At 43.4% G+C, this 13,771-nt stretch overlaps 1 pseudogene; it reads right to left on the bottom strand.

The window, feature by feature from the left end:
- Positions 1-5,688: 5,688 nt before the first annotated feature.
- Positions 5,689-12,010, bottom strand: LOC118539517 (large ribosomal subunit protein uL30 pseudogene; annotated as a pseudogene).
- Between the last annotated feature and the right edge of the window lie 1,761 nt (positions 12,011-13,771).

The raw sequence follows: 13,771 nt of genomic DNA, 5'->3' as shown, positions 1-13,771 counted from the left end.
TGTCTGGTTCCAGAGTCCACAGTCTACTCACTACCTGTAATGGAAAATAACAAAGATGCCTGTCACTAATTCCTTTATGTACTTACCTAACCTATCTCTGGGGAGTGTCCTCTGCTCTAGGCAACCCTGGAGCTGTGGTGTGAATTCAGCGGAATGAGGAGAGGACAGCCTCTCTCATTAGGAATGCTTTTGGCTGCAAATAACAGAACATCCCACTAACCGTGCCCTGCAGGCGGTCGGCTTTCCAGGAGTGGTGATTCTGCTGTGCATGCTTGGGCATTCCCCATCCTAGGAATCTTTGGTTGGAAGGGCTATGCTTTCTCAGCTTCTGCGTGAGCTTTGATTCTTCCCCAAATCCATGCAGGCCACCCACGTGAGGCCTTTGTCTGCTTCCCACCGCCACATGCAAAATGCCTCCTCTTGCGTGGGGGGTACAGATGCCCCTTGAGTGGCAGAATTAGAGAGGTCCTGGCTCTTCCTGTAAGAAAACTTCATTTCCTGTAATGCCTGCAGCCTGTTTCTGTGAAACCAGGCCATGAGTAACTAACTGGAAGAGCAATGATTTGAGATTTAAAAGATTACTTTTGGTGGAACCCCCTGATAGTTCCCTTCATTATTTAAAATTAACTTTTTTTCCTTTCAGATGAGCAATTGAAATGGGGAGTGTGGCAATTAAATGTTTGGCTACTGCCACGTATGAGGGTCTTTGTTTTTCATTACTGTGTCTATTTTTTCCTATTAGGGGATATCCTGAAATGAGGTTGAAATGTCTTGTATACCCACACTTTTTGCTACATTTTTACTGCCAGTGATAATGCTCTCACTGAGGCCCCATCACTTTGTGGACTTGGCAATAGCTTCCTGACTTTTCTCTCCTCTGATCCCTCTGATCTATTCTGTTCCCTACCACCAGATTAATCTTTCTGAAATACTGCTTTCATCACATCATTGCTCTGCTCATGAAACTGTGTGGCTCCTTTCTACCCCATGAATAAACTCCAGTATGTCCAGCCTCCACCCTCAGGCCCCTGGTGTCCCTCTTTCCCCCTAAATTCCCCAATGAGAACTCATGTCCCCCATGAGGCAGCTCCTTGCACTGTCCTACCTCCACTCTACTCTCTACTCTGCCTCTCTTAGCTCCTCCTATTCACCTTATTGCCAAACGCTCTCTTCAACCATGTAGACTCCGCTGGCCAGACTTGCCTTCCTCAGCAATCTCTCCCCCCTACTACTGGATATTCTGTCTTCCTTATTACCCTGAGACATTTTCACAACGTGTGAGGATTGAGCAAATGTTAGATGAGCTTATTACTTATGGCTCCAGGACTTGACTCTACCATTCTCCCTATTTATCGCCCTCAGTAGATCGATGATGCTTGTTATAGTATAATGAACAACTTCTGAGATGGGTTTGAGTCAGACATACTTATGGTAGACATTGTTCGTTGCCCTTCCAATGTCTCCCTTCTACCTTACCAATGAGATCTCTATTTTATTCAGCACAGTAATGTGCCCAGCCGTAGTGGTTTAATCTTAAATATAAGCAAATCAGGACACTCGTGGTTCAAATTCCATTACAGCCAGGAGTGGCTATGTGACACGGTACTGCCGAGTATGGGAGACATCTTTGAGAAGCGTTTTGTTTCCCCATAAAAAGCACAGTGTTTGAAGAGAAAGCTCAGCGATATTGAACCGTTCACTTCTTGCTTTAAGTATCATTAGGGTGCATGAGACCCATATCGAACATTTTGCAACCATGAGACAAAAAGAGAATGAAAAGTCAACGTAACTGAATATAGTAAACAGAAGGACAAGAAGAAGCTGGGTGCTTGGTGTCTTTGTTGAATCACTACGTCAACAGGCAACTACCGCTCAGCTTCCTGTATGTGAGATAATCAAATATCTTTAATACTTAAGCCTCTGTTAGTTGGATATCCTATTACTTGCAGCTGAAATCATCCCTAACTTGTTCAACTATATTCGTATTTCCAGAGCCCTAAACAATGCATGAATTTAATCAAACACTTTCAATCAGTGCAGGAGTAGATGCTGTGATATTTCATAAAAAAGGAAATCTTCAGGAAATTAGCATTGTGTGCATGTGCAGCTGGGTAGATTGCATTTATAAGAGAAATAAACTTTCAATGACAAATGTTAAAGTGTGAATTCATAGGCATAACAATCAATTCAATAATAAGACATTTGGGGAAGGAAAAAGAAAGGAAACAGTAGAAAGAGTATATTAATCCCACCAACAGGGAAAACCTGCGCCTGGGCTCACTTTTTAAAATCACCACGTTTTTAGCTGTGAATAAGGTCCCATTAATATTTTTTTTTTAAAGATTTTATTTATTTATTTGACAGAGAGAGAGATAGCGAGAGCAGGAACACAAGCAGGGGTAGTGGGAGAGGGAGAAGCAGGCTTCCTGCCGAGCAGGGAGCCCGATGAGGTCCCCCTAATATTTATCTCCACTCTTTTGTCTTCATATTTCTTTGAGAAAGCTTCTTCCAAAGCAATATTCCTGACCCTCTTTCCCCCCCTTACGCATTCCTTCCCATGAGAATAGTGAGTTACTGTATAAGAAAGTTTGGAAGAAGGTTCCGGGCCAACTCCAGCCAGCATCTCCCTGGCTTTCCAGGCTCTGGTAGAGCAGCTTGACCTCTGCTAATCTATGCAGTAAGCTTCACGGGTCTTGATCTGCCCTGCATAGGTGATGCCTGCAGTTTGAACAGACAAGTTCAAATCCAAGGGGATATATTAGGAAACTCGATTGTGGTCATTAGTCGAACATAGCTCTCCAATTCAGATTTATTAGTAATTGAGTTGATATTTTGATCTCCATCAGTCTCTCTCTTGTATCTACTTCTCAGCTGGTTTCAGATACAGGAAGGGAAAAGAGTTTACTATTAGTTGATGACCTGGAATGCTGACCTAGAGCCACGGGTATGGAATTCTTCTGGGAGTGTCAGAAAATCCAATCTTCTCATTTTTGGAATAATAATAACACTACTTTTTCTGATTAGTTATTTATTTATTAGTTTATTCAGTGACTTATTTATTGAGTATAATATATGCCCCAGACATGTGCTGAATATACAGTGGTCAGCAAAAATAGACATGACTCATATAATAAATAACCAAATATAAAATTAGATTATTCTGAGTGCTACTAGAGAGGGACAGAAGGTCACTTCCCATGAAAACTGATAATAAGGGGATTTGATTTAACTGGGGAGATCAACAAAGCCTTCTCTGAGGAAGCAATTCTTAATCAGAGGAATGAATTGGTACTAACTTGTTAGAGGGAGAAAGAAAGAATATTCCAGGCACATGCAAAGGCCCTGTGACAGGAAGGAACATGGCAAGTACAGGGGAATTAAAAGAGTCCAGAGCAGATTGAGGAGGAAGAAATAAAGTGAAATTTTAGATGAGGTTAGAGAGATAGGTGGGGGCCAAATCATGCAGAACCTGGAAAGCCACTTTAAGTAAGGAGTTTGGTCTTTATCTTCAGAATGATGTTTTAACTCCCCAGGCCCTTGAGACTCTCCAAATTCCTGCCCTGCGTCTCAGTCTTTCAGCTGCGTTCAGACCACGGGGTACATCAGAATCAACAAGAGGTTTTGTTACAGAAGATTTCTGAGTCTCACCTCAGAGTTTCAGATTCAGCAGATCTGGGGTGGAGCCTGATTATCTGTAGTCCTAACAAGGTCCCCTGTGCCACGGCTCCCTCTGTGCCCGCACTTTGAGAACCACCGTTCTAGGGGAAATGCAGCTTTAAATGGGCTTCCTGCCTCTCTGGGATGTGGATAGCATGATTTCTCACTGCCTTGGCGACTTCCCAGTGTCCTTAAACTGATGTTTCTTTTCGTGTGTTGCATATGGCCAGAGAGAGAGTTGTTCTTTACCACCTACTCTTCTATTGCCAAAAGAAAATCTTCCAAACTAACAATGACGGCTAATACAGAGAAATTTTCATGTATCACACTGGGGTTGGCATGGCTATTGACTGGGCAACTCTAGGGGGCGTCATTCACATCGTGTTTTATATGACTGGGGGCACAGTATCGGTTGAGGTGTGCAGTGCAGCGGCCCCGCATAGCTGAGCGCTGGGCACAGAACTCGATATGCGTGATTTCACGTATCCCACGAACTTTCTATTATACTTATTTGCAGATGAGCAAACTGACACTTTGAATGAATCACTTTCATTCTGTGGTTGGTCAACGGCTGACACTATTTCTCGATGTGTGGGAAAGAGCCTGCATTAAGCCTCTGAACTTCCCACTATCCCTATCTGTAAAATGGGCACGGTCGTATTTATTCTCCACCTCAGAGCTGGGTAGAGTGAATTAATGAAGCAGTGGGCTGAAACTCCTGAGAGTTTTGGGGAGAAGAGAATTAGCTTTCATTATTGTGATCCTGTTCAAGAAAGTGATTTGGTTACGAAGGTATAAACACCTCCAGTTGTTAAGCAAGCAAATGAAGACAACCAACGAAGCAGAGCTAAGGCCAAGGCAGGTGTTTCAAATAGCCCTGCAGAGTGATGGCAAGAGGCAGTCACTTTTCAAATGGCACCCTGCTTTTAAAAACAACAGCTTCCCCCACTGAGGCGTGTAAGAGCAAGCTTCTCCTCCCCCAGTTTTCCTCCTTCCCTTAGGGACGGCAGGTGTTCAATTCATCCTTCTTTCGTTTCTTCTCCTTCCTCAGTGACTAACTACAAAGTGCTAATTTAAAAAGTAGGGATTTGGAGAGCACCTAGATCCTTCAGGCACTGTTATTGCAACATAAAACCCTTTACTTAGAGGTCACAGGTTCAGGTCTAGGCTGGGTCAGTAGTGACCACACGTCTGCTGGCTGGCCATCTGCTGGCTGTTTCATGGTTCATGTGAGATGAATTGGTGGCCTCAGCTCGCCCGCCAGGACACATCAGAACTGGAGCTGCCAGAAATTGGTTGGCACTTGGCACAGAGGCCAAGACCCCAATTGGAAGCCCTAGCCCTCTGAGGTTCCTTCCTAGAGAATGTGCACATGGGACAAGGGGGAAAGGGCAGGAGTTGCCTGGGAGAGAGAGCAAGAATCATTGTCTTATCCTTCCACCTGCTTGACTACAAAGAAGATGCTTCTTTTCAGACCTAGGGAAGGGGTTGACTTCCTGGTTTGTCAGAAGCTTTATCCAGCAGAGGAGAGCGGGTGATTGCCAGTGGTAAATGTGCAGGTAATGTTGTATGGAGGAACATTGCTCTTGCTCTCTTGACTAAAGAGAGGAGCTGGACTGGAGAACATGCAGGAAGGTGATAGGACAGGGAAGAATGGGCAGAAACCTCTAGAAAGGTAGAGACCTCCATTTCTTCTTTGCACATGTAAACAATCACGTGAGCCTCAGAGGTCCAGAGAAGCAAGCAGTCGGATGTCCCGTTGCTTCTCTCTTGCCTGACATTCTCCCAGCTGGAATCATGCTCCCTGTAGCAACGCCAGGTCCCCATCTCCTGCTCTTTTATGTCCCACGGGCTCAATGTCAAGGACTGGTGTGGACACGGACACCCCCCACCCTCCACTGGGTCTAGGCATTCTCAGACTAGTTTTGGCTCAGGAAACAGACCAGAAAAGGGCACTTGAGTTGTTATTTTCAGTTTGAAAGTAGTCGTTTATTAAATGATGAAATTACAAAAATAATCATGGTAGATACCTTAGTACATCCTTCTAATAATCCTATTGATCTGGTCTTCCCTGTGGCCAGCATCGCCACCTTCTACAAAATGGGTGGTCTTTTTCTTCATTCCCCCTCATGGAGAAGATAATTTGAAGGGCCATAAGAAGTTGTTTGCTTCTTTGAAACGTTTTCCAATAGTATAGACCTTGTGAATCAGATGCTCCATGCAGATGGTGCCGTGTTTACCAAGAGATCATGCAATCAATGTGTTCTCTGTCAGGGCAATTCCCTTCTTGTTGATTTTGCCATATCCACGCTTGTAGATCAATTCATTCACTGACTTCAGGTCTGGGTCCCCCTCATGTTATATATGGTTCCACAATCCTCAGCATATTGACTGAAGCCTTGTCGAGCTTAACAAAGGTGCCACTGAGGATCTGGCAAAGGCGAAGATGCTACAACACCTTTTGAACCTTTGGGCTCACACCACTGATGGCCCTGCTCCTGATGACAAATACCAGTGTGGTTTCCACAGGTACGTAGAAGTTGCCTGTTTTTCTTGCCATCCTCACCATTCGAATCTCCATTCTGTGCATCTGCCTATATTCCTTGTGGTAATGCTTAGCTTTTCATAGATAAGCCTTTCGAAGGCTTCATAGATTGCCTCTCGAAGCATCTTTTTGGGCAAACATCTTTCTCAGACGCTTGAACTTCAACTCTGCGAAATTCCTTTGCTTTTTCTTAAGGGTTTCTGGCTTAGCGGGAATCTTCTTTTTCTTCCCTTCTGCACCCTCCTTGGTTCCAGATGGAAAAGAGGGAGGACACTTGAGTCTTAAGCGCCACTTTTTGTTTTTATTTATTACATTATCCATACTATTACCAAAGTCCTTGCCTGAATCAAAGGGCAATTTATTAAGTACCAGGTCCTTTCCTGACTTTTGTTGGAGCCCGTGGATCTTTATCACACTGTCAATAGAATCTAATACAGTGGGGTCCAACTTTCAGGGGGCCAGTGTGTGATCGAAGTTGAGGTGGTAGTAGTGAGGGACATGGACCATTCTATCCAGCAGTCTGGTGGTGGAAGAGAAAGACAAGGTGATGGGGTTGGGGGAGGAGTTTGCAGGGAGGTTTGTTAGAATGAGGGAAGAATTGTGCATATATTTTCAGTTTGAGAGATGGTAAAGAAGGAGAATAAAAATGCATGAGACAGAAGGGGAAATACTTTTTAGCCAAGCACCAAAGGTAGGTAGAAAGGAAAGGAATCAGCTGCATAGGAAGAGGAGGAATTTCTGAAGATGAGGGTCAGGGGGAAGAAAGAGTGCCATTTTGGATACCCTTAAGACGTGGAGAGGGCGGCCCTGGGCTCTTCATCAACGATGTGCTCTCTTTTCTTTGCGTGGTAGAAGACTCTTCCCTGAGAGCTGGCTGGGAACCTGAGGGATGTGCCAAAGATGCAGGGAAAGGGAAAAGAGGCCTCAGGGGGACAGAAGTGGAGGGCTGCTGGCCAGGCTGGGCTCAGATGGATTTGCACCCTCTATCTGTGTATTAGTATCATCTTTAAAGCCGTCCACCATGGCTTGGCTTTCAGTCATGCAGTGGGGACCAGTGCTCTATATTACAGAAGGAGGTCTGACACGAAAATTGGAGAGAAGGCAGACTATAGAGAATTCTGCCCGATATATACATGGAATGGGGTGGGGGGAGACCAAATGAGATTGTCGAAAAGTTTTCAAAGAACTTTCCAAAAAGCTTTTCTCTGATTTAAGTCAAACAGCATGGAAAATAATAATATGGGGTTCAAGTTCCATTGTCTCTGTTGGGGGTGATGCTTGAAGAAAAAGAAAGTGTGTTCTGTTGTTAGTCATATTTTAATTGGTAACAATGTGAGGCAAAAGTTCAAAACTAAATGCTGGAAATATCTCCCCTCTGGAACATTTAATTAAAATCTGTGGGGGAAAAAGCTTCAAAATGACAGCCAGAGAATAACAACAACAATAGCAAAAGTCCCTGTTAACCCAGACTTGAGGGAGGCAGATGACTTGAAATGAGTCAAATGTATGCATGTGTGTGTGTGTGTGTGTGTGTGTGTGTGTTTAGGGCGGTGTTGGTGGGGGGCTGGAGTGGTTATCTGGCCACTTCTAGCTAAGACTCAGCCTAGCCTGGGTGTTCAGCATTATGAGCCCTGCAAAGGTGTTTCACTCTGACTGAAAGTGTGATGTGGACAGAATTCATCTTTGTCATCTGAAGTCTTGCCTTTTGATGGTCTTTCTTACCCTTTGAAGTTCCTGCTTCCAACCCTTAGGAATATCTGGTATCTTCTCCCATGCCTTCAGTCAAACAGGATTTGAAATGCATTCACACTAAGGTAAAAATAACTGAAGATAGAAAAGATCAGTTACTTATCTCAGGAGTATTAGCACTTTAATAAGGCAGGTCTTAGGTAAAATAAATGTTACTGAACTCCGAAATAGCATCACACGGATAGGAGCCTATTCTGCTTATTTATAGAAGGCATTTTGAGACCATCCCACACTCCTGCCAGCAAGAAGCCTATGTGGGATAGCTTATAGAATTACTTGAGTCCTAGAGGGATCTTAGAAATTTTAACATGTTGTATTGATTAAGATGATGTCAAAATCACCATAATAAAAACTGGGGGTTATTATAGACGAAATGATCTATGAACTCTTAAGCATTTAACATTCCACTTGACAATTTCTTTTTGTCCTCAAAGGAGAAAATTTGTGCCTTACAGGTGGGGTTCAGGTGTGCATACATGTATGAGCACATGCACATCTGTGCTCCACATCGCTATGTGGCACACATCCCCCCCAAAGTCCCACGCACTCGTGAACTCGCTCAGTCCTCAAAGCCACCCCATGAAGAAGGGACTATTATCTCAACATTACGAAAAAAATAGGGAGCCAAGACGTAGAGAGCTTGAGTGAGTTGCCCGAGCACAAGCAGCATGCCGGTGGTGCAGCTGGGATTTGAACGCCTGGATTCGTCGAGGGTACAGTATGTTGGCTCTAAACACTCTGCAAGCTGGCTTTGAAAAACTTGAGGTGAACTTCACAGAAGCAGTTGTTTCTGAATAGGTGCTGAAGAATGGGGTTTCCAGGTTGGAATGGGGAAGGTAGGGTCTGGTCAGTCTGCCACATACGTGACACAGCGTGGTAGAATCGGCGGATGCAGTACCTCAGGAAGGTGGGCAGCATCGGCTGGACGTGAGGGGGATAATGCATCCCCATTAGCCCATGGCAGTCTGGGTTCTCATCTGTTTTCCCAGCATAATTGCAAATGGCGCTCGCTTTTACTCTCAAGAGAATCTGAGTTTGGCTGGTGCTAAGTGATGCCCTCACCCGTGGGGGCCTGTTCCTGTAGAACCTTGAACAGCCTACTGCGGAGGCTGCATTTTATTCTGTGGAGTGGAAAAACATGTTTGGTGCCCAGAATTCCTTGGGGGAAAGGACAGGAGTGGCAGAACAGAGACTTGTCCTTAAGGTACTAAAGGACCTACTTTGTAGGATTGTTGAGAAAAATGAACTTAAGTGGGTTGAGAACAGCATGGTATGTACCAAATGCTCAGTACATACTAGTCCTCTTATCCCTCTTTTTCCCCCTCCTTTTTCTCTTTATCCTCTTCCTCCTCTGCCTCCTGATTCCACCTCCTCTTTCCTCCTCCTTCTCATTTTTCTTCTTCTCTTGGTCATTACTGGGAGCCACAACCCGCCCCGCTTTCTCTTCTGCAAATCCTTCCTCCAATCTTCTCCTGCCTGGCCTCTTTCCTTCATCAGTCAGCAGGGTCTGTGAGCTTTCAGATGGGCAAGTCTAGGGTAAGGATGGTGAACACAGCCTAAGAAATAGAATCCAAGGAGCACCTTGAGGTAGTTGGGAGGTGGGGAGGCAACGTGAGGTGTGAAGATTTCCCTAGACCCTGATTTTTGAATTTTAAGAGTTCAGCACACTCAGCTGAAGGCTGTTACATTGGCTGCTTATTCAACCTCATCCTGGCAGTAGGAGGAAAAAAAGCCCAGCAACCACTGAAAGCCCACATTTTAATGCTCACAGCTGGGAATCTGGTCAGGGTCATGTTACCAATATAAACAGCACAAAGCCGCAGTCTAATACTAATATCTAATAGATCGAGTATCACACATCAGCATCACACATCAAACACAGACTGCTTTTGAAGCAGATATCAAATAATGTTTCCACTCTTGATTATGTTCCCTTTGTTCTAGGGCAGTAAAAAAAGAAATGAGTGAAGAGTCCCTGGTCACATTATTTGGGGAGTTGGTAACAGCAGGACAAACAGTGAGTAAGGGAAGGGCTGGAAAAATGTTATTATTTATTAAGCACCATCCGTGCACCAGGGACATGGTATAACATTACATTAACCCTGCCAACAGGCTTGTGAGCAGGGATTATTATGCCCATTTTATAGGTGGGGAAGCCATGCCCAGAGATGACAGAGCTGACCGTCATACCAACAGTAAGTACTAGAGCTGGGATCCAGATACAAGCGCTTCATAAGAACAGCCCTGTTTTTGTTTTGTTTTGGTTTTGGGGTTTTTTTTTTTGCAAGGAATGATACCCTCGTGACATTAAATGTATATCCAGAGATAATTTCATTGTTTCAGGTTCCTGACCTTGGAGCTCCTTATGGCTTATATTCAGTTGTTAGGAGGGACACAGGCACCATGAATGAAAAATGTTGAGAGGAGCCGTGTATCCAGACACGTGTGGCTAAGGTGGGAAACCTGGCAGAAGTCAGATCCTAAGCAAAGTGAATAAGCGAGCCATGAGAGTATAATGGAGACTGATAAGTACTACGGAGAAAAATAAAACAGGAAAGGGTTAGGGAGTTTGGGGAGAAGCTTTATTTTATTTGAAATTAATTAATAGTAGGATTTTAAGTGAATCTCTGGTGTCCCACAGGCTTCTTTCAGGCCTGGAACCTCATGGATGCTGCAGAGTAAAGTGGGTTTGAATTCTGCTTCTATTTGCAAGCTGTCTGACCTTGGGCGATGTGTACAAGCCTTTGTTTCCTTGGCTCTTCCAGGGAGTCGGGGTTCGGTGAGTTAACTGCATGGCGGTCCTCAGAGTGCCCGGCGTACGCGGTCTACCTTCGAAGAGAGCTGGCCCTCATTACCATTTTTACGATTCCACTTGTCCAGCTCCCCGCAGTGACGTTAGTGGCCCACCCGCAGCTCTGGTTGTTATTCTCTCATGGCTTTAGAAGGGGATGTCCCCTCGCCCTGTCATTTGTCCACATTTGGAACTCAGTTGAACTTGACTTTGACTCAGAGCCTCCTCTTCCTTTGTCTTTAGTTCTCTGGCTGGTAGGCTCCCCCACTGTGTGTCATGATTATTTCAGACCTTCTCTTCCAGCCATCCTACCTCTCACTCTGCTCTTGGAGCCCACATGTGCAAATATACACACACTCCACAAACATGACACACACCACACGTAAACCATAGGGAATCAGAAAGGAGTTCCCTCAAGTTCTTGCCAGTAGATCTATAAGCACCCCTGAGTCTGTCCATCTCTCTCCTCTTTGCCCCCAGGGAAGTCAGGGGAAGTGTGCCTCCTGCTGAGGACAGTCCTGTCTCTCCCCCCCACCCCCCCGCACTTGGAATCCCACCTCTTCTTACTTCTGACAAACCTTATACAACTACTTCTCTTATTTTCTTTCCAGGATTATTCCTACATACAAGTTCAAATTTAAACAGATCCCCCACTCATCTTTGTCTTCTTGTTTTCCAACAAATGTCTCAGCACCCATGTCAACACTTCACTTCTCCAATCTCCCCGCCTCTCCACTCAGCACTTGATCCCACTGCCCTCGCAAAGTCACCAGTGACTCGCATTTTGCTAATTCCAATGTATACCGTTCAGTAGCGACCAACCTACTTGACCACTCTTTCCTTCCAGAAAAACATGCTTTCCTTGATTCTAGTTTCCTGATCTTCTATTTCTCTGGTTGCTTCTCGGTCCCCTTTGCCAGTTTGTCTTCTCCCTTAGGAAATTTTAACATATTTTTTAATCTGCCCACTTCTCTCTGCCTCCACGGCTACCACCCCAGTCCAAAGCATTGACTTCTTCCACCTGACTGTTCAATAGGCTTCTGAATACTCTTGGCAGGACTTCTCTTCAGATGCCTGCACTGCAGAGACCACCCTCATACCTGCACTCTTTTACTGGCCTCCCCGTTCACCAAGAATAAAATACTGTCATAGTAATGGTCCTTATCATAGCCCAGAAACCTCTGCATGTTCTCCATGGCCTCCCTCTCCAGTTTCGTCTTATACCCTTTATCCCTCATTTTCTGCTCCTGATACACTGGCTTTCTCATTGTCCCTCAAGTGATCATGTTTTTTTGTTTTGTTTTCGTTTTTGTTTTTTTCCAGCATCAAGACCTTTGGGTGAGCTCATCCTTTGGTCTGAATGTTCCTGCCCCATTCTTTGCTGAACTCCTGCTTATCCTTCAGAAACAAAACTTCCCTAGGAAATTTTCCCAGAACGTCAGAGAACTAGGTCGAGTCTTTCTGTTACAGGCTCTTCTGGTATCTTGTTCTTCTCCTTCATAATAGTTATTACAATTGACCGTTTGTGTCGTTTGGGGTCTAACCTCTCTCTCTGCTGCTTGTTTGTAAGTCCGTGAAGACATATTTAAGTGTCTCCATTTCGCCACGGTGCTTGCAGCATCTAGAACAGTACCTGGACCATGTGGAATAAATGAATGAGAGGAAAAACCAACTTTAGTTTTCAAAACCATTATTCCCAAGGTAGACCTACAAAGCTGTTGTACTTAACATCCGTGTACTTCTAAGAGTTAAACTCAGAGCTCCTGCCTTCCCAACCCCTTCATCATCTCAACTTCCTTTTCCCATTGAGTTCAGGACTCTATCCAGATACCTACCATCACCACCACTTCTTCAAGCCCTGTTTTGAGTGCTTCCTTCCCAAACGTTCTCTGGTTCTCATCTTCCCCATTTCAGCTATTGGTGTCACCATTTCCTTTACTTCTTTAAAGTCAAAACTAGGAAGCTTAAAAAAGAGCATTTAGAGTTCTTTTTTAAAAAGATTTTATTTATTTATTTAGAGAGAGAGCAAGAGAGAGAGCGTGAGTGGGGGGAGGGGCAGAGGAAGAGGGAATGAGGGAATCCCAAGCAGACTCCTGCTGAGGGCAGAGCCCAATGCAGGGTTTGATCTCTCGACCCTAAGATCATGACCTGAGCCAAAATCAAGAATTGGATGCTCAACTGACCGAGCCACCTAGGCACCCCTAGAGTTCTTTTTTTTACTATAAAAGTATTATATGTTCATGGTAGAAATTTGAAAAATATATTTATTTAAAAAAAAAACCAAGAAAATAAAAATCAACTGTTTGTCTAACCAGCAAATTGTAACTATTTTGGTATATACTATTTCCAACTTTTTCTATGCATACACATACATTATTTTAAAAGTGTGGCTGGGTTCTGCCTTCTTTTAAGTTAACATTTTTATTATGGGAATTTTCAAATAGAGAGAACTATATAATTAATACTTATTAACATTTTGTCATTTTTGTTTTATCTAGTTGTCTTTATTTTTGAGTACTGTAAAGCAAATTCCCTATAACACTCCTGTATGTATTCCTAACAATAAAAGCTTTTTAAAACCATAACTAAACTGTCATTATCATACCTAACAAAATTAACAATAAATACTCAATTTCATGGTATAATTAGACCACGTTTGGTTTTCTCTGATTGTATCAAAAATATCTTTTTACAGTTAGCTTGTATGAATTAGAATCCAAAATCTACATATTATTTATATACACAGATTTTTAAAAATTAAGAACATATCTTGCAAGCTATTTATAATCTGCTTTTTTAACTTAAGAATATGTTATGCACATTTTTCCATGTATTAAAGATTTTTCTTCACTGATTCTAATGTCTATATAATATTCCATACTTTTTATATCCAACATCTTATTATTGGCCATGTAGATTATTTTCAATTATATCACTTATGACTAAGGCTTTGATGTATATACACGAGACATGACTCATGAAAAGTAGAGAAAACCTAAGCCCAAGATGAATAAAAATATTTATAATAT

Source organism: Halichoerus grypus, chromosome 13, assembly GCF_964656455.1.
Source record: "Halichoerus grypus chromosome 13, mHalGry1.hap1.1, whole genome shotgun sequence".
NCBI classification, from domain to species: Eukaryota; Metazoa; Chordata; class Mammalia; order Carnivora; family Phocidae; genus Halichoerus; species Halichoerus grypus.
This window is presented reverse-complemented; position numbering and strand designations above follow the sequence as displayed.